Source organism: Puma concolor, chromosome B4 (assembly GCF_028749965.1).
Source record: "Puma concolor isolate L17-30 chromosome B4, mPumCon1.1.hap2, whole genome shotgun sequence".
Taxonomy (NCBI): domain Eukaryota; kingdom Metazoa; phylum Chordata; class Mammalia; order Carnivora; family Felidae; genus Puma; species Puma concolor.
The window spans coordinates 24832309-24858758 of NC_141673.1; the positions used below are offsets into that span (position 1 = coordinate 24832309).

A 26450-nucleotide genomic window follows, 5' to 3' on the forward strand; every position below is an offset into this window, starting at 1 on the left:
GATGTGGAGTAAACGGGAACATTTACATTGGTGGTAGGAATGTATAACTGATGTACCCACTTTGGAAAACTGACCATTCCTTAGAAAATTAGACCTCTACTGTAATGACCCAGCAAAAAAGATGTTTACAAGAATCTCCACAGGAACTTTAATCACAGTATTCAGAAACTGGAAATAACTCAAGTGTTCATTAGCAGGCTAATGAAGAACCTGTGGTATATCCATACAGTGGAATACTTTTCAGCAACAAAAGAAACTGGATGCACACAACAGCATGGATTAATCTCAGAGTCTTTACGCCGAGTAGAGAAGTCACACATTAAGAGTAAATACTCTGATGTGACTCAGTTTACATGGAATTTCTGAAAATTGCATTACCTTACAGAACTGACACAAAGCTGCCAGTGGACCTGCTTGATCACCTTGTAGCACTGTGACCTCTCTTTTAGTGCACAAAGTTCAAAAGCCAATTTATTATTTTTTAAGTTACGATCTCTCGACTAAGTAGTACTTCATGGAACCCTAGGATTCTGTAGAATTCCAGTTGACAAAGTCTGTACTGGAAGTTCTAGTTAGTAAAACTAATTGATGATGTATTTACTTCCTTGCAAAACTGGCAATAAGTGAATTTTGATTAGATGTATAGGGTATACAGCAGTGAGTCCTTGTCCTCTCAGATCTTTTAGAAATAAATAGTGTGCATTACTAATGATAAATGTCTGAAGTTTGTCTTTTTCCACTTATGTACTTTGGATGCTGAGAAGATACATCTAGAACATTTGACTTATGGTGTGGAAATAATTTTTGTTAGTATTCACCTCTCTCTTGTCCCCTATAGGAGTGGTATATGAATGGTGAAATGAATTTCTCAAAGACTAAAACTGCTTTTGTGTTTAGTGTCTCCACATTAATATTATCATCACTATGAGCTACATTTGGTTTCTTTGTTTCTTTTTTTTTACACTTAAAAATTTATTTATTTTTATATTTTTATTTTTAGAGAGAGAGAGCACATGCAAATGATGGGAGGGACAGAGAGAGAGAGAGAGAGAGAGAGAGAGGGAGAGGGAGAGGGAGAGAGAATCTTAAGGAGGCCCTATACTTAAGCATGGAGCCCAACACAGGGCTTGATCCTATGATCCTGGGATCATGACCTGAACCAAAGTCAAGAGTCGGACGTTCAGCTGACAGCCACCCAGGTGCCCCTTGACTGCTTGCATTCTGGAAAACAAATTTGTTCCGTTATTTATGGTTTTTTCTGAAAGAAAAAAAAATAGCATGTGATTAGAGCAGGGGTCAAACAAGCTATAGCCCTAGAGCTAAGAATGGCTTTTACATTTTTAAAGGTGGTTTTAAAAACACTTGATAGACACTGTATGTGGCTTATAAAGCTTAAAATATTTACTATTAAGTAATTTACAGATAAAATTTGCTGACACCTGAACAAGAGAATCTTCTAATATTTATTTACAGTTATTTCAAAAGTATGCTATATTTTAACTGTTTTGATGTAAGATAGCAGAATTTACCATAATTTTAACAGCATTGTTGAATATAATATCTGTGTTTTATATAGTTCAGTGGTTTTTAATATATTTACATTTGCACAGTCATCACCATAATCTTAGAACATTTTCATGACCACCCAAAAAATCCTTGTACCCATCCTCTCCCATCTCCTGCCTTAAGCCTGTAAATGTTGAATGAAATTATTTAGCCCATCAGTGTAAAATGAACAGAAATGAACTAAGGTTAGTATTTATGCTATTTGTTGAGTAAATATTAAGATAAAACTACAACAGAAATAAAAATAGAAGCTGAAAGAAACCAAAATACCAAAGAACTGATACAATAGAAGTTGATAATAAAAAAAATTAAAGTATATCCTGAGATAATACCCTTTACTAGTACATTAGATAATTAATGTGATAGAGTTCTCTCAATAATTCTTACAAGTCCTTGAAAGAACCCATGAAGTCATAATTTAACTTCTAGCATTTTTTTCACCTTAGTGGTTTATGGAATAGTGCTGTGTTCTAATGACATCTTAGATTTGGGGAGGTGTGGTATGTTTGAAATGATGTTTTCTTAAGTCACCTATTTCAGAGGAAGATTCAGAACTTTTCAGGCAATAAAAATAATAAATTTTTTTTAAAAGTTTATTTATTTTGAGAGAAACACGGCACAAGCGAGGTAGGGGCAAAGAGAGGGAGAGAGAGAATCCCAATCAGGGTCTGCAGTGTAAGCACAGAGCCTGATGCGAGGTTTGAACTCACGAACCGTGAGATCATGACCTGAGCCGAAACCAAGAGTCGGACGTTTAACTGACTGAGTCACTCAGGTGCCCCTCAGGCAATAAAAATATTAGAGTTAATCACTAGGGAAAGATTTGGTCTAATAGAAAAAGGTACTTATGTTTTGGAGTAATAAAATAGCATTCATCTAAGATTTTAGCAGTTCAGACCTTTCACTAATCCACATTAATCCACATCACATCTTGTGATGATTTTTGAATACGTGAGAGTTTAAAGTTTGGAGTGTTAAAATAGATGCCCTTATTTTAGGGTTCATTTTTTTATATAATTTCCTCACAGCTCATGAGAAAAATCAAATAGCATAATTTAACTAGAGTTTTCTGATTCTGAATATTTGCAGAATATTACCTTAAGTACCTAGAGAGGAGAAATTGGGATAGGTAGTGCTGGCTTTTAGGGTATTTTCAGTCAGCCTCATACACATCCTTTGAAACTTTATTTTGTAGCGTGGAAGCTGAGACCCTACAAACTATATTTCTTTTTGCCACCTGGTTCTTTATTAAATTCTGCCAATAGAATGGGAAATAGGAAAGCAAGAGGAGGTACAAGGGATTTGCTCTTTGTGTTTACTTCTCCCTATCAATATCTTCATAGCAACAGGACTTCACCCTGGCAGTAATAAGAGCGGCAAGTGGCTCCATTTTGCATTTTTCCCACTCATAGAACCCTCATCAAATCTTCTCCTAGATGCCATCAGCTAGCCTTTTGTTCCATCTCAGAGATCTCCCATCTTACCTTTTCAGGGACCCTCCTACAAATTCTTTGTTCTTAGCGTTCTTCAAAGAGTGCTTTGTTTCCAGAGATCTGGACCCCAAATGGTTTGGGGTTTCTCCAAACCATTGAGTTTTAGTAATTTCAATCACTTCTTTTCTCCCTCAGCCTGGGGGTCATAGCTGCTTCCTGTAATTACTATCTTTGTGATTATCTGAGTTCTCTTTTTTGCCTTTTCAGCTCTCCAATTCCTGGTTAACAATTTACACTAAATTCTTTGTTAAAATTACTGGTGTGATTTCTGTCTTTTGACTAATACCTGACTAATAACACTGGTCAAAATATTAGTCGTGGAGACTAAAGTCCTGGAGATAAGGCCAGTCTTCATTTAGTAGTTACTGAACCTCTGCAGTGTGCTGGGCCTTTCTTTTTTCTCTGTATCCTCTATCAGAGGTCTTCCCTTATTTGTGCTCCCAGAGGTGCTTGAGATTACATCATTATTACACTTCATTGTTGTAATGCCTGAAGTTCCAAAACCTCCCACAAAAGTCCACCAGAGTCGTAAGTCAAAGCCAAGCGGCAAGGGTCGTTTATTGCAGGTTCGAACCTGGTCCCCTGCGCACTCGTTGCTGGTGACGCAAGAGGCCTCGATCAGGGTTGGTACAGCGTTTTTATACAAACAGAGACAAACAGCACAGGGGAGGTTTCAAATTATGAGGGGCCTGATTAGTTGATTTTAAAGTAAGGACATTTGTTGTTCTCTGATTGGGCGTCCTTTGTCTGTCCTTTGGCGGGAAGGCCTTGTCCGTTACTTGTGGCGGGAGGAAAAAGGGGGAAGGGGGAAGAGGGTAGGGTAGGTGAGGAATGTGCTAAGCAAGCAAGTTTACAGAAGCGAGAAATGCCAGTTAGTTTATGTACAATTACTCATTCCATTACCTATCAGACTACATTTAGGAAGGTTTACAACCCATTCTACTACACAGCGGGTTACACTCAGGAAAGGCCTCACAATGCTCGTAGCAAACAGCAAGCAAAACAGACTTCTTAGCAATTGTATTTCTTATCAAAGATCCATAATAAGCAGAGAACCTAGCTTTAAACTAAGGCAAGGCTGTCATTTGGATTGTTCCTTTCAATTGTCACTGCCTGCTTTTCTAGATTCTCACCTCTAGGCCAGTGATAGGGTCTTTTGTTTCTTTGTTGTTAGTGCCTAACACAGGATTTCTCTATACTAGATGTTCAATAAATATTTTAATTAATGAACATGCTTGAAGATGTGGTTGTGAAGGGCAGAAGTCATGACAATTATCTTATGAAGGGAAGGATCTTATTTTGATTATTTTTGGCATCTGAAGCTACTCAGATATTGCAGTATTTAAGCTGATGTTAATATGGCATCAAAGATTATTTAATACTCTTCTAAAAGTTACATACGTGAGGTTTCACTTGGGCTTTCTGGTTCAATTGTTCTAGTTCAGTTGTTTTTGAGATTGAATATGCCTTATCTCCTTACATTTTCACCAACTCTTATACAACTCTGTTCCAGGGAAGAATCCAGATCCATTCATCACACTTCTCAGGTTATCAGGCCTCTACCTGTCATATCTCACATTTAATTAAGCCTTTAAGCTTCCCTTTCTACCGTCATTGTACTCATGGAGTGAACCCTGTACTTCAATGTACTTTAATTATTAGTGTATTATTAATGCTTGATACAGGGACACCCAGAGGGTTTCTGAGTCTTTTCGTTATTTTGATAGCAACATATCTTCTCTCCAGTAGTTAGTGGTGTAACCCTGGCCTACATCTATCCCAGTTCCAGACCCTTAACTCCATCGTGGTATACCTTATGGGTATGCAGGTCATTCCTATTGTTATACCCTTTATTGCAGGCTACCTCCCCCTCGGTTTAATTCAAATAATTTACATCTGTTTTCCAAAATGAGAGATTTGGGGAAATCTTTCTATTCTTGTTTCTTATTTGTAGTAGAGGATCCATTGAACAACTAACTGGATAATTTGAATGTCTTAGTCTACAATACTGAGATTTTAGGGAAAAAAGTAAATATTTCCCTGAAATTTCTTTATACTTGTGTCGTTGAGCTATAGATTGTTTTGCTTCTTCTTTCAGAATTGTGCTGGAGATTTGGTCTTTTGGCCTTTTCTTTATTTGCTTTTTGAGTTTTTATGTTGTTAAATCTTTTTTTTTTTATTCCAGTGTAGTTAACATACAGTGCAATATTCATTTAAGGTGTACAGTAGTTATCCAACAGTTTCATACGTTAGTGCTCATCAAGACAAGTGCACTCCTAATCCCCTTCACCTATTTCACCAATCCCCTCATCTGCCTTACTTCTGGCAACCATCTGTTTGTTCTCTGTAGTTAAGTGTCCCTTTTTGGTTTGTCTGTCTGTTTTTCCCCCTTTGTTTCTTAAATTCCACATATGAGTGAAATCACATGGTATCTGACTTTCCCTGATTGGATTATTTCGCTTAGCATTATCCTCTCTAGCTCCATCTCTGTTGTTGCATATCATTCTTTTTTTTATGACTGAATAATATTTCATTGCATATTGTATATGTATACCATGGACACTTGGGCTACTTCCATAGGTTGGCTATTGTAAATAATGCTCCAATAAACATGGGGATGCATATATCCCTTCAAATTACTGTTTTTATATTCTTTGGGCAGATACCCAGTAGCACAATTACTGTATCATAGGGCGGTTCCATTTTTAATTTTTTGAGGAAACTTCACACTGTCTTCCACAGTGGCTGCACCACTTTGCATTCCCACCAACAGTGCACAAGGGTTCATTTTTCTCCACATCCTCACCAACACTTGTTTCTTGTGTTTTTTATCTTAGCCATTCTGATAGGTTTGAGGTGATATCTCATTATGGTTTGGTGTTCATTGCCCTAATGATGAGTGATGCTGAGCATCTTTTCATATGTCTTTTGGCCATCTGTATGTCTTCCTGAAGAAATATCTGTTCATGTCTTCTGCTATTTTTAATTGGATTATTGGTGTTTTAGATGAGCCGTATCAGTTCTTTATATATTTTGGATACTAACCCTTTGTCGGATATGTTATTTGTATGTATCTTCTCCCATTCAGTAGGTTGTCTTTTATATTTTGTTAGGAGACATATCTAGAAGGACATTGCTATGAACAACATCAGAAAAATTATTGCCTGAGCTCTCTTGTAGGATATTTATGTTTCAAGTCTCATATTTGGTCTTTACTCCAATTTGAATTTACTTTTGTGTATGGTGCAAACAAGTGGTCCAGTTTGACTCTTTTGCATATAGCTGCCCAGTTTTCTCAGCACCACTTGAAGAGACTTTTCCTCTTTGCATATTCTTTCCTGCTTTGCCGAAGATTACTTGACCATATAATTCTAGGTTCATTTCTGAGTTTTCTATTATGTTTTATTGATCTGTTTTTTGTTTCAGTACCATATTGTTTTGATTCCTGTAGCTTTGTAATATGACTTGAAGTCTAGAATTGTGATGCCTTCGGTTTTGCTTTGCTTTGCTTTGGCTATTCAGGATCTTTTGTGGGTCCATACAAATTTTAGGATTGTTTGTTCTAGTTCTGTGAAAAATGCTGTTGGTATTTTGATCGGGATTGCATTAACTCTGTAGAGTGCTTTGCATAGTGCAGACATCTTAACAATATTTGTTCTTCTAGTCCATGAGCATGGAATATTTTGTCATTTCTTTGTGTTGTCTTCAGTTTCTTTCCTCAGTGTTTTATAGTTCTCAGAGGACAGATCTTTCACCTTTTTGGTTAGGTTTATTCCTACGTATCTTAGTATTTTTCATAAATAGTAAATGGGACTGTTTTCTTAATTTCTCTTTCTGCTGCTTCATTATGAATGTATAGAAATGCAACTGGTGTCTGTATATTGGTTTTGTATCCTGCAGCTTTACTGAATTTGTTCATCAGTTCTCCCATTTTTCGGTGGAGTCCTTAGGGTTTTCTGTATATGGTATCATGTCATCTGCAAAGAGTGAAAGTTTTACTTCTTTACCAATTTGGATGCCTTTTATTTCTTTTTGTTGTCTGATTGCTATGGCTAGGACTTCCAGTACTGGGTTGAATGAAAGTGGTGAGAGTGGGCATCCCTGTCTTATTTCTGACTGTAGAGGAACAGCTCTGTTGTTGTTGTTATTGTCGTTTTTTTCTTCATGTAGGATGGATGATATTAGCTGTGTGTTTTTCATATATGGCCTTTATAATGTTGAGGTATGTTCCCTCTAAAACCACTTTGTTGATGGTTTTTATCATGAATGGATGTTGCACTTTGTCAGATGCCTTTTCTGCATCTTTTGAAATGATCATATGGTTGTTAGCCTTTGTTTTATTTATATATTTTTTGGAGATTTGATTTTTAGTAATCTGTACACCCAGCATGGGGCTTGAACTTACAACTCTGAGATCAAAAGTAGCACGCTCCACCACCCGAGTCAGCCAGGCACCCCTCCTTTCTCTTACTGATGTGATGTATCACGTTGATTGATTTGTGAAGATTGAACCACCTCTACAACCCAGGAATAAATCCCACTTGATCATGGTGAATGACTTTTATAATGTATTGTTGGATCTGGTTTGCTAATATTGTGTTGAGGAGTTTTGCATCTGTGTTCATCAGGGATATTGGCCTGTAGTTTTCTTTTGTAGTGTTGTCTTTATCTGGTTTTGGTATGAAGGTAATGCTGGTCTCATGGAATTAATTTAGAACTTTTCCTTCCTTTTCTGTTTTTGGAACAGTTTGAGAAGAATAGGCATTAACTCTTCTTTAAATGTTTGGTAGTATTTTACTCTGAAGCCATCTGGTCCTGGACTTTTGTTTGTTGGGAGTTTTTTGATTACGGATTCAATTTCTTTGTTGGGAATTGGTGTGTTCAGATTTTGTGTTTCTTCCGTTTTGGCCGTTTCAGTTTCAGTTTTGGCCATTTATATGTTTTTAGGAATTTATCCATTTTCTCTAGGTTGTCCTTTTTTTTTTTTTTTTTTTTTTTTGGAGAGAGGGCACAAGTGAGCAAGGGGCAGAGAGAGAGAGAGAGAGAATGAGAATAGCAGGCTCACCTGGAGCTTGTGTTTTACCCAAAGTGAGGCTTGAGCTCACCCAAAGCGGGGCTCAAGCTCACCCGATGTGGGACTCAAACTCATGAGCTGTGAGATCATGACCTGAGCCAAAGTCAGATGTTTAATGACTGAGCCACCCAGGAACCCCAATTTGATGACATATATGTGTGGGTAAATCTTCAAAACCAAGTATATTGATTATTTCTTTGTAATCTTGATTTTTTAGTACATCATAGTATGTTAACATTTCATTTGATGTTTCCAATTTGTGAAATTGTGAAACTTGTTCATAAGTATTCTTACTCTCCTCTTGGGTATATGGTAGGTATTCCTGCCAAATTAAAGGCGGGCATGGCCATGTGACTTGATTTAGCCATGAAGTGTGAGTAGAACAAGTGTGTGATACTCCTAGATGAAACTTTAAATATTGAGTATGTACTTGGGGGGCCTGGGTGGTTCAGTCAGTTGAGCATCCACTCTTGGTTTTGGCTCAGGTCATTACCTCATGGTTTTGAGTTTGAGCCCAGCATTGGGCTTTGCGCTCTCCGTGCAGTCCTCCTTAGGATACTCTCTCTCTGCCTGCCCCCTGCTTACACTGTTTCTGTCTCTCTTGAAATACATAAATAAACTTAAAAAAAAAAAATAGTATATTCTTTGCCACACTGTCTCCTTCCTATGGTAGCTGCTACTTTAGCCTAGGTCCTTTAAGTCACCTCTCAATGAGCATTTAGCATAAAGGAATAAAATCTTAGTTATTTTGAGACATCAAGATTTGTTGGTGTCTGTTATTGTAGCATAACTTGGTTAAACTTCAATGATTGGTCTTAATATGATTTTTTGTAGGAACATTTATTGATCAAACATATGTCAGATAAAAACTGTTCTCCCAGAGTATATATATCTTTTGAATTTCAGCTTAAGTGATTGTAATAATCAGTAAAGTTATGAAGAGTATCTGTTGGAATGATCAGTTATGTGTCTTAATTTTATTCGTGGGCACAATAGTGTAGTGACAGGTATTAGACAATGTTGGTAGGTTCGGAAAAGAAGGGAAGCTCAGAATGGAATGGTACCTATTCCAGAAGTGACCAGATTTCATACCTGATAACATTAAATATAGGCCATTTGTTTCAGAAAAGAAAGAAAGAAAGAAGAGAAAAGAAAAGAAAAGAAAGAAAAGAAATCCTTTCTGAGTATAGTCCATTTTGGAAGCTCATCTATTAAGTAAGTGAGTAGCCTGAGATTACACAGCTACTTATTGGCAGGACTGGGGAAGAAAAATCAGCCCTTTTGACTCTAACCCTGTGTCCTTTTTATTATTAAAACATTTTCATTTATTCTCTTGTAAGATTTTTAAACAACTCAGTCTTTAATTATGCCTTTCCTTTCATTCTTAGTTTTTTCCCCTAAACTTAATTTACAGTTTCCCACCAATTTGCACAGAATTGTGTTAATCACAATTTGCGGCTCATGACACGTTATTCTCACTGGTCTGTGCATGATTTTATCTAGAGTGTATTTATACATCAGTAAAGTAATATCTGTGAATCCAACTTCTCAAACATTACCAATTGTTTACATCTTCTGTGTGTTCTTGCCTCTCCTTAAATGCTGGCTATCATTCTGAAATTTGTATTTCAGTCTTTTATGTTTCATAAAGATTTTATTATAAATACATTTACCTAAACAATGTATTTTTTTTTTTTTTGGTTTTTGTTTATAAAACGAGTATGCTAAAAGGTAGTCTTCTGAATTTGTTTTTTTGATTTGATACAGTGTTATTAATATTCTTGTCGCATGTAATTGTCGTTCATTCATTTTTACCACTGTATATAGTCTTACATTCTGCAAATTTATCAGGATTTATCCATTTTCCTTATTACAGACATTTGGGTTGTTCCCAGTGTTATGCTGTTACAGACATGTTGCTGTGAGCATTTCTGTTCATATTTCTGGGTAAACGTGTATTAAAGTTTCTCTTGGATATGTGCCCAGAATAAGAATTATAGGATCATAGGGTATGTAATATTTAACTTTACAAAATGGTACCTAATTAATTTCCACTATTAATTATAATATATTGTATATTATATATTAATCATACTTTTTTTGTTAATATAAATTATATATTAATTTCCACTATTATAATACTGTTCATTTTTTTTTCTTGACCAGGATTGCCAGAGGTTTACCAATTTTATTAATCTTTTGAAAGAACCAGGGAAACTGTTTATGAGGCTTGTTGTAATGATTTAGATAATCAATTGTCATGGTTTAAACTAAGGCTTAGCAGTGGAGGTAGAGGGTGGTGGGATGGAAAACTGTGAGGGGTATGAAAATAGCACAGTCTGACTTGATCCAATTGGATATGCATTTGAGGGAATGGAAATTGTAAAGAATGACCTTTGAGTTTGTGGCCAAATATGAATCAAGAGTATAAATGTAGTTACTTTGTCTGATCTTGCAATTGCAAAGTGCCTAGATCAGTTTCGTTTCCATTAGTGTATGTGCCATTATTTTCTGATTTTAAAAATAAAGCTTTTAGGGGTATTGTTTTTTCTCTAATGCTTGGGGAAACATTTTATTTAAACTACTTTACCTTCCTCAAGAAGAACTTTGAAACTATTGTTCTAATATTATCACTAGTTGACTCTTCACCAAATAAAATAAGCTGGATTACTCTAGAGAGGATAGGTCAGGTACTACACAAAGCTGTAAACTCCCAGTGCTTCCTTTATTGCTTAAAAGTGTTAGTTTTCAAGGGATTAAGTAATGTAATTTGAAGCCCAGAATAATCAATAGTCTACTTCAACCTATCTGTGGATCTACTTTGAGAAATACTTACATGCAAACCCATGATTAGGAGCTCTTATCACTTAATTGAGATAGACAATGGTAATTTGAATTGCCTTCTTTGTTTTTGAATTATAGTGGAAGAGTTTCGATTTTTTTTAGAGTAGTAATATTTCACTAGCCATCAAAGATGATTTTCAAGGGTAGGAGATAATTGGCAGAGCAAGTGTTTTAAAAACAGTTTGTAGGGGTGCCTGGCTGGCTCAGTCAATAGAGCCTATGACTCTTGATCTCTGGGTAGTGAGCTCAAGCCCCACACTGGGCATGGAGCCTACTTAAAATTTAAAAAATTAAAATTAAAATTTATATTTTTCAGTGAACTCCTAGTTTTACAATATAATTTAAAGCATTTTTAAATCATAGAAAATTTGGTAAAATTAATTTAGCTAGAGTGAATAAAAATTTGACCCATTTACAAAGGAATAGATAAAAATTAATGAAGTCTTACATTTTTCAGATACCTTTTTGTTTTCAAATCTTTTCTGCTGTTTTAGTGGGCCTTTTCCTTTTTGTGTATAACCATTTGTGTATCAAAATCACACACTACCTCAAATGATTACAATTGCTCTCTTGGTTCTGCTGTGAGTAAGCCCATTATCAAAAGCATCATATGACATTTCTAATAGATGACTTTCTGAATTCACTGAAACCAAACAGCTGTTTCAAACAAATGCCCTTTCTGTGGGGATTTATCATCTGCAAATCAATTTATTGTTATTTGTGATGAAAGTATTTACATTTTGAGTGATTTTTAAAAATCAGATTTTAATCATATTTTAAATTTTAATGTATTTTCCAACAATATAAGCAGAAATACATGTTAAAGAAAATAAAATACTTCTGGTGGAAAGCCAGAGGATTTGGGGATTATTTATACCAATGAATGTATTGAGATGCAACATTAATAAGCCTGTTAGAGATTTCTTGGTGACTGGTTTCGGTTTTGTCTAAGATGTTACTGAATCCAAGAGATAATGAATCAATATGAGTAGGGATTTCACTTCATGTTCCAATATAGTGAACTAAAGGTCTTGATCTTTTCAGCCAATCAGATTGTTTTACATAAGTTGTCAAATTGGTGAAGCAGTTTTCATGAAAAGTACAGTTTGAGTATTTTCTTTGTTGAATGAATTATTTGACTTTTGTAATAGTTTTAACAACATTTAGTGTATTAACCTGCATTACTGTCACTGGAATACTGTAACTTTATTGTTCTGGAAATGATATACTACCTCCCCAAGACTAAGTTTCTTGCGGGCAGAGTTCATGTTTTATTTATCTTTCTGCCTTCATGCTACATATTGTCTAGGACATGATAGGGCCTCTGTGTGAGTGTTTATTGAATGAATGAATGAAACTTCTTAACATAAAAGGAAAAGCCTAAGCAGAGCCATCAGAATGGAACAGTGATCTAAAACTTTGCCAGTTAATAAATTGACTTTAAATAGAAATACTTCAGGTTATAAAAGATTACTAATCTCTGTTATTTACTTCATTCATTCATTAGGCAGGTTTGGCGCCTATTGAGTGCTAGGTTTTGTACTAAATGCTGGGTTTTGTACTAAATACAACCAGTGAAAAAAACATTAAGTCCCTGCTCTCAAGGGGATTAAATTCTAGTGGAGGGAATCAGCGGTAAACCAGTATTTAGAATGTCAAGCAGGAAGACTATGGTGGAAATTAAAACAACGAAGGGGGATAGAGTGTAACCTGGGTATAGAGTTGTCACTTTTATATAGGGTGACCAGGGAAGCGATGTCTGAGTAGAACCCAGAAAGAAGTGAGAATATCTGGGAGAAGTGCATTCCAGGCCAAGGAAGAGCAAGTACAAAGGCAGGATCAGCAAAGAGACTATGCTGTGCTGCTAGAATGGAGTAGGTGGGAGCAGAGAAGGATAAAATGGGGAATGGCAGACAGGTCATTTAGGACCTGGTAAGCCATTTAAGGATTTTGGCATTAACTGTTGAGTAAAGTGCCATTTGTTGGAGGATTTTTAAGAAGAGAGATGATGTTAGTATGTATGATTTAGTATGTATGCTCTGGTTGCTACTGGTGGTCAATGGGGCAGGAAGGTGGTGGGGTGGGAGCCGGAAGACCATTCAGGATGCTCTGAATATTCTAGGCAAAGAAATGATTGAGGTTGAGTTAAGATTTTAGCAGTTTAGGTGGTAAGGCATGGTCAGACTCTGGATCTATTTTGAAGGAAGGACCTACGGGTTGGGTGATGCATTGATTTGTAGGATATGAAGAAAACCAGAACACATGATAGACTAGTAAGAGGAGCAGGGTTTAGAGGGAGTGGAAAATACATGTGTTATTTACTCCTTCATATCTGTCCCTCATGCTAGGCTTTAATTCTCTAGCTAGAATAGGAAAGAATTGCTTCCTAACTCTTTGGAAACTTGGTACTCTGGAAAGAAAACTCAGTTGGGATCCCTAAAGTGGCATTTTAAGACCTGATGCTCTCACTTTCAGACACTTGGCCAAATCATTTTTTTGAGCCTCATGGATTGGCTCCTATGGTCACTGACATTCTTTCATTTATCACAATTTGTGTCTGATTCATTCTTTTTGGAGGTGTTTTGATGACTTCCCTTTATCCACTTAATAGTTGTAGGCATTCGTCACATTTCTGACCTTCCCTCTTATCACACAATTCTTCCTGGCTTTAATCAGTTTTATAAATGTCACTCTTAGGGGGCACCTGGGTGGCTCAGGTCATGATCTCACAGCCATGAGTTTGAGCCCTGCGTTGGGCTCTGTGCTGACAGCTCAGAGTCTGGAGCCTGCTTCGGATTCGGTGTCTCCCTCTCTGCCCCTCCCCCAATTACACACACACACTCTCTCTCTCAAAAAAAATAAAAATAAACAAACATTAAAAAAAATAAATGTCACTCTCAGATCTATAAAGTGACTTTTTTTCTGAGTTGTGGACTCATTTAAGTTTGCTCCAGTAAGTCCAGTCTTGAATTCATTGCCCCCCCCCCCTCCAAATTTGCTCTTCTTCCTGAGCTCAGCAATTGGTAATTTTGATTATGTGATTTCTATTGTTAATAGCTGACCATTAGCCTTATTGAATTACTAATATTCAGTTTGCTAAGATAAGTTCATTGGAATGAAGTTTGGGAAGTTGCCTAGCAGATCTCAGTGTGATCCATGATCCTGAAACACTTTCAGGGAGCCTGCAAACTCAAAACTTAATTTTTATAATACTAAAACATTATTTGACTTTTTAAAACTGTTGACATTTGCTCTGATGCTACATATGCAGTGGTCTATAAAACTACTAGCTCCTTATTTCAAATTGTAGCAGTGGCATTCTTTCCCTATGTGCGTTTGCAAGGAAGGAAACAATTTCACTTAACAAGATTTTTGATGAAGCAGTAAAATGTATTAATTTTCTTAAATCTTTTTTAAAAAAATTTTTTTTTCAAACGTTTATTTATTTTTGGGACAGAGAGAGACAGAGCATGAACGGGGGAGGGGCAGAGAGAGAGGGAGACACAGAATCGGAAACAGGCTCCAGGCTCTGAGCCATCAGCCCAGAGCCTGACGCGGGGCTCGAACTCACGGACCGCGAGATCGTGACCTGGCTGAAGTCGGACGCTTAACCGACTGCGCCACCCAGGCGCCCCAATTTTCTTAAATCTTATCCTTAGATACATGTCTTAATAGTCTGTAATGAAAAAGGTAGTGTAAAACATTTCTGCCTCATGGTACATTTAAAAGGATGATGCATAGCATTCATTTACATAAATAGACCTCTGTGACATAGTTGAAGGAGAAAAGCTGAAATACGATAGTAATAGGAAAACAGCCTAATGTGAGTCTGGACTCTGTTACAGCTTTAGTTTTATTTAGTTCACCAGTGGTATCAGATGTTTTGAGTGCAGAATCAAAGACTTGCCCTTCATTATGTCTTAGGGTCTGAGCACTTGTGAGACTCAAGAAATCTTCATGCTTTACAGCCCAGCCAACAGTTCATAAAACTGTAAGATGTCTTGCTGTTTCACAGCCAAACTGCTGGGATTTTGAGCAGCTGAGACATTTTCTTTTCTCCTTTGCTCCATCCCTGGCTTTCCTCTCTTCTGGAGAAAGCATTTGCCTGATACCCTGATGCCATCCTGTAGTGGGTGTGGCTTTGCACTTGGTGAAGGCCCTTGTCCTTTGGGGATGCTTTTCTCTTAGCTCTGTTGCCCTGTTGCCAGCATTTTGCACCCCTGCCTCCCTACTCCGCAGCTCCAGTATTTGGAAAACATCCTTTTGAGAAAGTGCAGATTTGCTTTGGGAATGAGGCTGCTAATGATTTTAATCTGTTGTGCCAGCCACTGTGCTCCCCTTAAAAGTTTGTTAAATGTTGGACTAATTTTTTCCTTCTATAGCAGGTTCACTCTTCATTTCATCATGACCCCAGCTTCCTTTCATTACTGGAAAGGGCTTGTTCCTGTAGGAATTTAGTTTACTTATGTTTCTTTGCATCTCAGCTCTCTCTGAGATGATTTTATACTCTCTGTCTTGTTCTTGTTGTTGAGGTGGGAGCAATGAAAGTCTTTTGCAAGTTTCTATATCCTAACCATAAGCAGTAATCCAAATATTTACTCTCTTGTGTTCAAAATAATTGATATAGGTTGACTGTTCACAATGAAATTATTTAGCCAGTTCTTTTAATAAAATTCTACTAAAATAAGGTATTGGCCATATTTAAGCTTGATGAAAAACCATGTAAACATGTGCTGACACAGGAAAAAAAACTTTTATTGTGGTAAAATACATAGAACATAAAATTGTACCATTAAGTGACATTAAATACGTTCAGAATGTTGTGTAATCATCACTATTGTCTATTTTCAGAGCATTTTCATCCCAAACAAAAATTCTGTACCCCTTAGGTGATAACTCCTTATTGCTCCCACCTTCTTACCCCTGCTAACCTCTATTCTGTATCTGTGCAGAATTTACCTAATCTAGATATTTCATATGAGTAGAATCATACCATATTTGTCCTTTTGTGTCTGACTTATTTAGTTTAGCATAATGTTTTCAAGGTTCATTCATGTTGTAACATGTATCAGAACTTTCCTTTTTTTGCAGAATAGTATTCTGTGTGCATATGTTTCACATTTTGTTTATTCCACTTATGTTGTTTGTACCTTTTGTCTGTTAGGATTAATGCTGCTCTTGACACTAGTATTGAAACTAGCAATATACTAACAATTGAAAATTGCTGTTTTCAGTTCTTTTTGGTATATCCCCAGGAGTGGAATTGCTGGGTGATATGGTTGTTCTTTGTTTAACTTTTTGAGGAATCCCCAGACAGTTTTCCACAGTGGCTGCATATTTTAAGTTCCCACCAGCAGTGCACCAGTGGTTTTATTTGTCCACATCCTCACAAACATTTGTTCTTTTCTTTTTGATCAACGTTTGTTATTTTCTGCTTTTTATTTGTTTTGTAGTAGCCATCCTAGTAGATGTGCAGTGGTATTTCATGGTGATTTTTATTTGCATTTCTCTATGAATAATGTTGAGCACTTATTGACCATTTGTGTATCTTCTCTGGTGCAGTGTCTTTATAGTCCTTTGCCCATATTTTAATCATATTTGTATTTTGTTCTTGAGTTATAGGAGTTCTTTATTTTGGCTATTAAGCCCTTACCAGATAGAAGATTTGCACCCATTTTCTACCTTTGTGCAAGTTGTAATTTAAGTCTCTTGATACTCTCCCTAGATGCTCAAAAGTTTTTAAATTCTGATGAAGTCTTTCTAATTTGTCTACTTTTCTTTTTTGTTCCCTGTGTTTTTGGTTTCATATTTAAGAAATGATTGCCAAATCTAGCGTCATGAATATTACCTCCATGCTTTCTTCTAAGAATTTTATAGTTTTAGCTCTTAGATTTAAGCCTTTGATCCATAGTGAGGTAATTCTTTGGCATAAGAGTCCCAACTTCATTCTTTTTCATGTGAATAGATCCAGTTTTCCCAGCATCATTTGTTAAAAAGCACTATGCTTTCCCTACTGAATGATCTTGGCAACCTTGCTGAAAATCAGTTGATCATAGATATGAAAGTTTATTTCTGGGCTCAGTTCTGTTTCATTGGTCTTTATGTCTATCCTTACGCCTATACCATGTTTTGATTATTGTGATTTTGTAGTAAGTTTTGAAATCAAGAAATGTGAGTCCTTCAACTTTGTTCTTTTACTTCAAGATTGTTTTGGCTATTCAAGGTTCCTTGGAATTCCATATAAATTTTAGGATGGGTTTTTCTCTTTCTGTAAAAATACCATTGGGAGTTTGATAGGGATTGCATTGAGTCTATAGATCATTTTGGGTAATACTGTCATCTTAATATTAAGTTTTCTAATACATGAATACAGAATACCTTTGCATTTATTTAAGTCTTCTGTTTAGGTCTTCTTAAAGCAACATTTTGTAGTTTTCAGTGTACAAGTCTTGTGCTTCCTCATTTAAAGTTTTTCCTAAGTATTTCATTGTTTTTTATGCTATGTAAATGTCCTTTTCATGTATTTGTTGCAGATATACAGAAATGGCAACTGATGTTTGTTTATTTTGTATCCTTCACCTTTGCTGAATTCATTTAGTAGCTCCAACAGGTTTTTATATGTGATTCTTTAGGGTTTTCTACATATAAGGTTTTATCATCTGTAAATAGAAATAGTTTTATGTCTCCCTTTTCAAGTATGATGCCATTTATTTCTATTTCTTGCCCAATTGCTCACGCCAGAACTTCCAGTATTATGTTGAATAGGAGTAGTAAAAGTGGGCATTTTTGTCTTGTTCCTGATCTTAGGGGAACAGTTTCCAGTTTTTCACCTTTGCATATAATGTTAGTTGTGGTTTTTTTCATATATGACTTTAATCATGTTGAGGAAGTTCCCTTCTATCCCTACTTCATTGAGTATTTTATCATTAAAGGGTATTGGATTTTGTTTAATGTTTTTTTTTTTTTTCTCTGCATTAATTGATGTTCATGTGGTTGTTGTCTTTCATTCTGTTAATGTGTTATTACATTGATTATTTTCTCATATTGAACCTCCTTGCCTTCTGGGGATAAATCTCATTTGGGTCATAAGTGTGATCCTTTCAGTACTTTGCTGAATTTGGTTTCTTAGTATTTTGTTAGGGACTTTTACTCTGCAAATGAATTGGAGAATGTTAGTAGTTTTAGTATTACTACTTTAGTATTTTAGTTTTAGTATTTTATTAGTAGTAGCCTGTAGTTTTCTTGTGGTGTCTTTGTCTGGCCTTGCTATCAGGGTAATACTGGCCTCATAGAATGAACTTGGAAGTAATCACTTCTCTTTAGCTTTTTGGAATATTTTAAGAAGGATTCTTATTAATTCTTCTTTAAATATTTGGTAGAATTTGTTAGTCAAGCCATCTGTTCCTGGGCTTTTCTTTGTTACAAGTGTTGATTACTGATTCAAACTGCTTATGTGTTTGTTCAGATTGTCTATTTCTTCTTGAGCCAGTTTTGGTAGTTTGGTCGTTTCCAGGAATTTGTCCATTTCATTAAGTTATCCAGTGTGGTGTTCACCTGTTCATAGTAATTTCTTATAATCCTTCTTATTTCTGTGTAGTTGATGGGTTGTCATCACTTTCATTTCTGATTTTCGTAATTTAAGTTCTTTTTTTCTTAGTCAATCTAGCTAAAAGTTGATTTTGTTGAAGGGTTTTTTTTTTTTCCCCTCAAAGAACCAACTTTTGGTTTTGTTGACTTCCCATTGTTTTTTCTGATCTCTATTTACAGTATAATCTTTATTATTTCTTTTTGCTAGCTTTGGGTTTCATTTGCTGTTCTAGTGGTGTCAAGCATAGGTAGTTTGTTGATTTAAGATCTTCTTTTATTATAGGTTTTACAGCTGTAAATTTCTTCCTAGCATTGCTTTTTCCTATATCCCATAAGTTTTGATATGCTGTGTTTTTGTTTTCATTTGTTTCAAGGTATTTTCTAATATCTCTTGTGATTTCTTCTTTGACCCATTGGTTGTTTAAGAGTTATGCTGTTTAATTTTCACATATATGTAAAATTTTCATTTTTTTTTCCTGTTACTGATTTCCAGTTTCATTTTATTGTGATTGAAAAACATACTTTGCATGATTTGCATCTTTTTAAATTTATTAAGACATCCTTTGTGGTCTTACTAATAAGTATCATGGAGAATGTTCCATTGGCACTTAAGAAGAATGTGTACTCTCCTGTTGTTAGGTGGAGCATTCTATATATGTCAGTTAGATCTAATACACTAGGTATCTAGTGTTGTTCAGGTCCTTTATTTCTTTTATTGATCTTATATCTGGTCCTTCTGTCCAGTGTTGAAAATGGGATATTGAAATCTCCCAATTATTATGATTGTAGAACTATCTTTTTTTTTTTTCATTTGTGTTAGTTTTTACTTAATATGTTTTCAAGCTTTGTTTTTAGGTATGTATATGTTTACAGTCGTTATATATTAATCTTTTATTAATATATAGTGCCCTTCCTTATCTCCTGTAACCTATTTTAATTATTTTAGTCTATTTTGCTTGACAAAAATATAGTAATTCCAGCTCTTTTAGTTACTGTTTGCATGAAATACCTTACTCTGTCCTTTTACTTTCAATCTCTTTGTGTCTTTGTATCTAAAATAAATCTCTTGTAGACAATATACAGATGGACCATATTTAAAAAAAAATCCATTCTGTCAATCTCTGCCTTTCAGTTGAAGAGTTTAATCCATTTACATTTAAAGTAATTACTAATAAGGAAGGATTTACGGTTTGATTTAGTTATTTTCTGTGTCTTGTTTTTTGTTCTTCAATTCCTCCATTAGTGCCCTGTTTTTGCACAGTTGATTTTTTGTAGTGTACTTTTCTGATCTTCTTTTTTCCTTTTCTGTAATATTTTTTAATTAACTTCTTAATCATTACTTGGGAACTACAATTAACATCTTAAACATACATGAAACTAGTTTGTGTAGTAGTTAGTTCAATAGTATATAAACACTGATCTGTTTATCCCTTTCTTTCCTCCTTTATATTGCTCTTGTGACAGATTGCCTCTTTATACATTATGTGCCCATTAACATAGATTTATCATTTTTCTATGTGTGTACTTTGCCCTTTAAATCCTAGGAAAAGGGAGAAAAAAGAGAAGTTACAAATCAAAAGTACAATTATACTGTCTTTTGTAAGTACATATGAACTTACTTTTACTGATGTTCTTTATTTCTTCTTATGACTTTGAGTTACTGTCTAGTGTCCTTTCATTTTAGGCTGAAACTGTTCCTTTAGCATTTTTTGTATGGCAGGTCTATTACTAATGAACCTCCTTAGCTTTTGTTTATCTGGAAATGTCTTAATTTCTCCTTCATTCTTGAAGGATACTGTTGCCAGATAAGATTTTTCTTTCTTTCAGACTTTAAATACATCATTTCCAGAGCAGCCTGATCTTCGTGGCTGCTGATGAGACGTTAGTTGTTAACGTATTGAGAATCACTTCTGTGGGTCCAGTTACTTTTTTCCCTTGCTGCTTGCAAGATTCTTTCTTTGTCTTTGGGGTTTTACACTTTGAATACAAAATATCTTGGCATGGATCTCTTTGAGTTTATCCTTCTTGGAGTTTGTTGAGATTCTTGGATATGTATATTCATGTTTTCCTCAGATTTTTGAAGTTTTCAACTATTATTTTTTCGGTTATCATTATTTTTGTCTATGACTCCTGTGATGCCTATGGGGGTACATAGGTACCTCAGGCTCTGTTTGTTTTTCTTCATTCTTTTTCTTTTTGTTCCTCAGACTGGATAATTTTGACTTTCTTATCTTAAAGTTTCCTGGTCCTTTTATTTCCTGCCTATTTAAATCTGTTGAACCCTACTAGTGAATATTTCATTTCAGTTATTGTACTTTTTTTCAGTTCTGGAATTTCTTTTGTTTTTTTTTTTTATAATTTGTCTCTTTGTTGATATTCTCCTTTTTCTCATATATTGTTTTCCTTATTTCCTTTTTTTTCTTTCTTTCTTTCTTTTTTTTTTTTTTTTTTTTTGTTATTATTGGGTTTCCTTTAGCCCTTTGAGCGTATCTAGGACAGTTGATTTAATATCTTGGACTACAAGTTCCAAATTCTGGACTTCTTCAGCAATGGTTTCTGTTAATTTTTTTTAATTGTGAATGGGCCATGTTTTCTTGTTCGTTTGTATGCTTTGTAATTTTTTGTTGAGACCAGGACATTTATAATGTAGTAACTCTGGAAACCAGATTCTCCCTCTCCACAGGTGTTTCTTTGCTTTTCATTGTTCGGGCTATTCCCATCCATTTGTGACTTTCCCAAACTATTTTTGCAAATATATATTCTTGGTTGTGTGTGATCACTGAAGTTTCTTTTCTGTTATCTTCACAGTTAGCTATTGGCCTGATGAAGATTTTCTTTAATATCTGGCTCAAACAACAAAAAAGTATTGCTGTCTCTTTAAATCTTCCAACAGATGCTGTTGTGAGGAGCCCCTGCAGCCTGAAAGGGCTTAAAGGAAGGCATGTGTCTGCACTGTGCCAGTCTCTGATCTGCCTGACTGACCGAAAAGTTCAGCCCCCAATTTTTTGATGTCAGGATTCCCAATTGTCTGCCCTGGCACCAACCAGCTGCTCTAGGAGTGATGGACAGGGCTGAGAAATGGGCAGTGTTGATGGGTTTGCAGGTGTGGTTCTTCTAGCAGTCTCTCCCTTTTAGCAAACACTCAGGGTTGTTTTAAGTGTCCAGTCAGGTTCTAGAGTCCTGAAATAGTTGGTTCTGTTTTGGTTTTTTTTTTTTTCTTCCCACTGTACTGGTTGTTTTGGGTGGAGGGACGAACCCCAATAGCTTCCTACTATGACATTTTTCATCTCGTGGGTCACGGTATTGTATTTATTGTCTTTCTAATGTGTTTATGTGGATAGAGGAAAGTTCTTAGGTTTCTTTTTTCTGGTTTGTGTGCTTGACTGTACTGTCAAAGGAAAAGAATTGTCTTCAGATATTAACACATAAAGGATTAAGATATTTAAGTGTTTTGGGGAAAAATATAAAGTATGAACTTTTATTTCAGTGCTCTGTCAGTATTTTGTATAGTAACTTCATATTTTATGTAAATAAGAAGTTTGTTTCTAGTGAAAAAATTTAATGTTTTTAAATGTTAGTTATTCCTCATTAAGTATGGTTAGTTTACATGTTTGGCATTGGATGTTTATTATGATTTAATTATTGATGGATAAACAGTAGAAAATTTGCTTACAAACCACCTAATGCGTTTACCTTATTTATAATAAGTTTAATTTAAAGCCAGTCACTACAGAAAATGATATAAAGAAATACATGAAGCTGTCTTTATTGTGAAATTGTGAAATCATATTACTCTACATGGTATTTTAGAATGTTAGTCTGCCTTTGTAAAATTGGATTTTAATCCAAACTTTAAAATGCTCAATTTGTTCTGCATGTAAATTTTGCTTCTTTACCTAAAGAAAAGTCATTTAGGCATTTTAAAAGCAATCTGCAGCTTTCCCCTCAACCTTCTGTAGTTATTAACAAGAAATTGTTTTGATCTCTCAAAGACATAAGCCAAAAATTGCCACTCTAATAAATTCTTCACTATTAAAGAAGTTTGAATCAGTCCAAAGAGGTTTTTTTTTTTTTTTGTTTGTTTTTACCAGAAGTGCCAAAGGGGCCACAATATGACACCATTTTTGCAGGTAAATACCCATAGTAGAGGATCTAGTTTGGGAGTGTTCACAGCTTTACAGCTGTTGTCTTTAAAAAAAAAAAAAAAAAAAAGTGTACATATGTATCACCCATTCTTAGGACAAAACTCAGTTGGCATTCCAGAGTGGTTTTCTGTATTCTTGTAAGTAAATAAAATGGTTACATTTCCACAATTTAAAAAAAAAAAAGTTTTCTTAATTTAACAGTGGACAGTCCCAGATCAGGGTTAGCCCCAGATGATAAAGTAAGATAACACAAAACAATTCAGGGTTTTTTTTTTAAGCACTTGTAGTTGGACACTGATTTTGAACTTTTTCAGTTTGTGTGTGTGTTTGTGTGTGTGTGTGTGTGTATAGAGTGTGTGTGTGTATAGAGTTATATGCTGTCATTCTGAATATCATTTATTGCCCTTTTACCTTTTTAATTTTATCTAGCTATGACAAAAAGCTTGAGATATTTTTGAGAGCTACAAAAGCATAAACATTTTGCATACATACACAAATGTATGTACATATTTGAATGGGGATATATGTGCGTATATATGGAGTGTGTGTGTGTGTGTGTGTGTGTGTGTGTGTGTATACATGATAAGTGCAGTGAGTGAAAAAAAAACTAAGAATAAAGGAATAGAGAGGGTCAGGAAAGAGCCCTCTGAAGATTAGCATGTATGCTGAAATTTGAGCATTTACAATAGTTTATTATGTAGTTAAGTCTTTAAAATATTAAAACAATTGTAGAGTTTTTGTTTAGGGTTTATTTTAAATTATAGTGCTTTTTTTTTTACTTTTTTTTTTTTTAGTGTTTTATTTATTTTTGAGAGAGAGAGACAGCGTGCCAGCGGGGAAGGGGCAGAGAGAGAGGGAGACACAGAATCCCAAGCAAGCTTCAGGCTCTGAGCTGTCAACACAGAGCCTAACGCAGGACTCGAACCCACAAACTGTGAGCTCATGACTTGAGCTAAAGTCAGATACTTAACCGACTGAGCCACCCAGGTGCCCCTATAGTGCATTTACTTTTAAGATGAAAATAACTTATTTAGTGTCATGAATTAAATATAAAGCTAAAAATTTAGACATTTTACCATAAATCACATTTAATATTCATGAAAATGATAGTGTAAAGGTGCCAACAACCCCAAGTAAAAGTTTTACCAGGTAAAATATTGTAGACAAGTTCTTGAGGGTTTTGATTTGAAGAAATCAGTAATTTAGCACTGCTTTATTACAATGCTGTAGAAAATAATCAACCTGAAACCTAATGTAAATAATTTTTACTTCTCAAAATTGTTTTTATTGTAGCATTATATGTGTTTTTGTTATCACCTAATGAGGGAAAATGTTGATATGTATAATTCTACCTAATGGTAATTAGAAATGTCAAGGAATATATCTAATTTGGGAGTACTTTTTCTTTAATACTGATCTAGGCTGTGACAATGGAATTCTTTAACTTCTATGTTTACTGCTCATGTTGATGTAATTAAAGGGTTATACTATGGAGGATAAAAAAAGGATCTTTTTGAAGATGTGGTTTTGAAAATTTTATAGTAAGATTTAGCTTTGTAAAGTGAAGTATTTTCTCTTGCTAATATGAACTAGAAATGTGTGTCTTATTCCTGATGGAATAGAAAATACCTAAAGTTATTTTATAGATGAGAATTTTCTTGATGGGAAATAAGGGCAATGCATACTATTCAAAGTTATAAATACATAGAATGTCTTTTGGTACATTGTCAAATGCATTCTGTGAAGAAAAGTTTAAGGCTTATGTGATTTCCTTTTTTTATTACTTATTTATTTATTGAGAGAAAGTACATGCATGAGTGGAGGAGTGGGAGAGGGGTAGAGAGAATCCCAACGAAGTTCCACACCTAGCATGGAGCCCTGTGTGGGGCTTGACTTCACAGCAGTGAGATCATGACCTGGGCTGAAATCAAGAGTTGGATGCTCAACCAACTGAGCCACCCAGGTGCCTCAATTCCTTTTTTAAGTTGTACTCACTTAAAACCACCAAGAACAATTAGATGTTTTATATCAGCCTTTGCCAATAGAAATATGTGGATCCCATACTTAATTTAAAAATATTTTGCATGTATATTTTTTAAAAGTACAATTAATTTTAGTAATACAGTTTACATAACCAAATATGTCTAGAATTCTTTTATGTTATCCATATAATAATGAGTTAGTTATACATGCTTTTAAATCTAGTTTGTATTTTACATTTACAGTACAAGGCAGTTTGAACTAACCACTTCTCAAGTGGTCAGAATGGGATGTTACCATATTATGTGAATTAATTCTGTAATAACATCAGAAGTTTGTTTCATCCTTATTGTCATCTGAAATAGGAGGCAAGTACCGTGGTCAGCAGACTTTCAAATATGATATGCAAGATTTGAAAGTGGTGATATCTATATAGTTTGATAGACATTGGTGACCATGCCACTATGTTTGATAATATTGGAGTTGAAAACTTGGTAGTTGTGAGCTACCAGCCCTTAAAAGTTTTTGTTTGGGCATATAGGTTTTTTGAAGGAGTGTGGTGGCAGGGGTTGGGGGGAGGTTCCTAAGACTGTCCGCAGGCTTGGTGTTTTGCTCAAAGGAAACAAATCAGAGGAAAGCAGAGAGAAAAAACTCGTGATTATGATTTGTTACAGTGAAAAGATACAAATTAAAATCAGCAAAGGGAAAAGTATGTGTAGGATGGAGGCCAGGTGTAAGATTTTAGTTGTCCTTTCCCGGTGGAATTGCATGGATAATGCTTCCTTCTACCAGCCACTTTATATGACAACATATGCAAAGTGTTGTCAACCAGGAAAGCTTACCTGAGTCTTGATATCCAGGGTTTTCATCAGGGATCATTTACATAGGCAGGAAAGTACCCATATGACTATCTTAACTACTCAGTCTGCAGCTTCCCTTATCCCTCCTCTCCTCTGAGGTCCTACTGTGGCCCAGACCTCAGGCATACAAAAACAGAATTTACCATAATTTACATCATTGACATAAGTTACCTGGCCCAAGACCTCAGGTATACAAAGAGACTTACCAGGCAGAATATTCCAAGGTCTCAGAAGTTATTTCCCAGGAGTCTTCACAGGCAGGTCCTTTCTTTGGAATGTGCAAGGTTTGAGCCCCCAAGCTTGTTAGATTTTCCGTTTTACTGCACAAGGTGATTTGGATTTTGACAAAGGAGAGTGTCTCTAGTATAAATTCTTACAACAACAAAAGGGTAGGTGAGATAGGCCATAGCTAAATTTGCCTTAAATATCTAATGTTTTAAGACAAATGGCATGGATTACTAACTGTCAAGGCAGAAATATGTTAGGGCTCACTGAGATGTAAGGAATCTAGCATTTAGGACCCTACAGTAACAGGTTTCTTAGTTGGAATCAACACTTACAGTTTACTGATTGCCTCCTATAAATTCACCTTGCTTGGTGAAATACATATATTATCTATTTTACTTATTTTTTATTAAAATTTTTATTTGAATAGACACAGTGTTAAATTCATTTCACATCTACAACATAGTGATTCAGCATCTCCATATGTTATGCTGTGCTCATCACAAGTGTAGCTACCTTCTGTTACCATACAATACTATTACAATATGTATTCCCTATGCTGTACCTTTTATTCCTGTGACTCATTGATTCCATGGTAGAAAACCTGTATCTCCTACTTTCCTTCACCCATTTTTCACTTCCCTTCCTCCCTACCCCATCCCCTCTGGTAACCATC

At 35.2% G+C, this 26450-nt stretch overlaps 1 protein-coding gene across 3 annotated transcripts in view; it reads left to right on the forward strand.

Moving 5' to 3' along the window:
* Positions 1–26450, forward strand: part of CDK17 (cyclin dependent kinase 17) — a 113562-nt gene that overhangs the window by 43824 nt on the left and 43288 nt on the right. Inside the window, exon 1 of one of the 3 annotated variants that reach the window (XM_086712595.1) lies at positions 8888–9348. The exons of 1 other annotated variant lie outside the window; for it this stretch is intronic. The gene's annotated coding sequence lies outside the window, so the exon portion shown is untranslated. Of the gene's footprint in view, positions 1–8887; positions 9353–26450 lie in introns of those variants that run through there. One more of the 3 variants, XM_086712596.1, reaches the window with a different exon arrangement.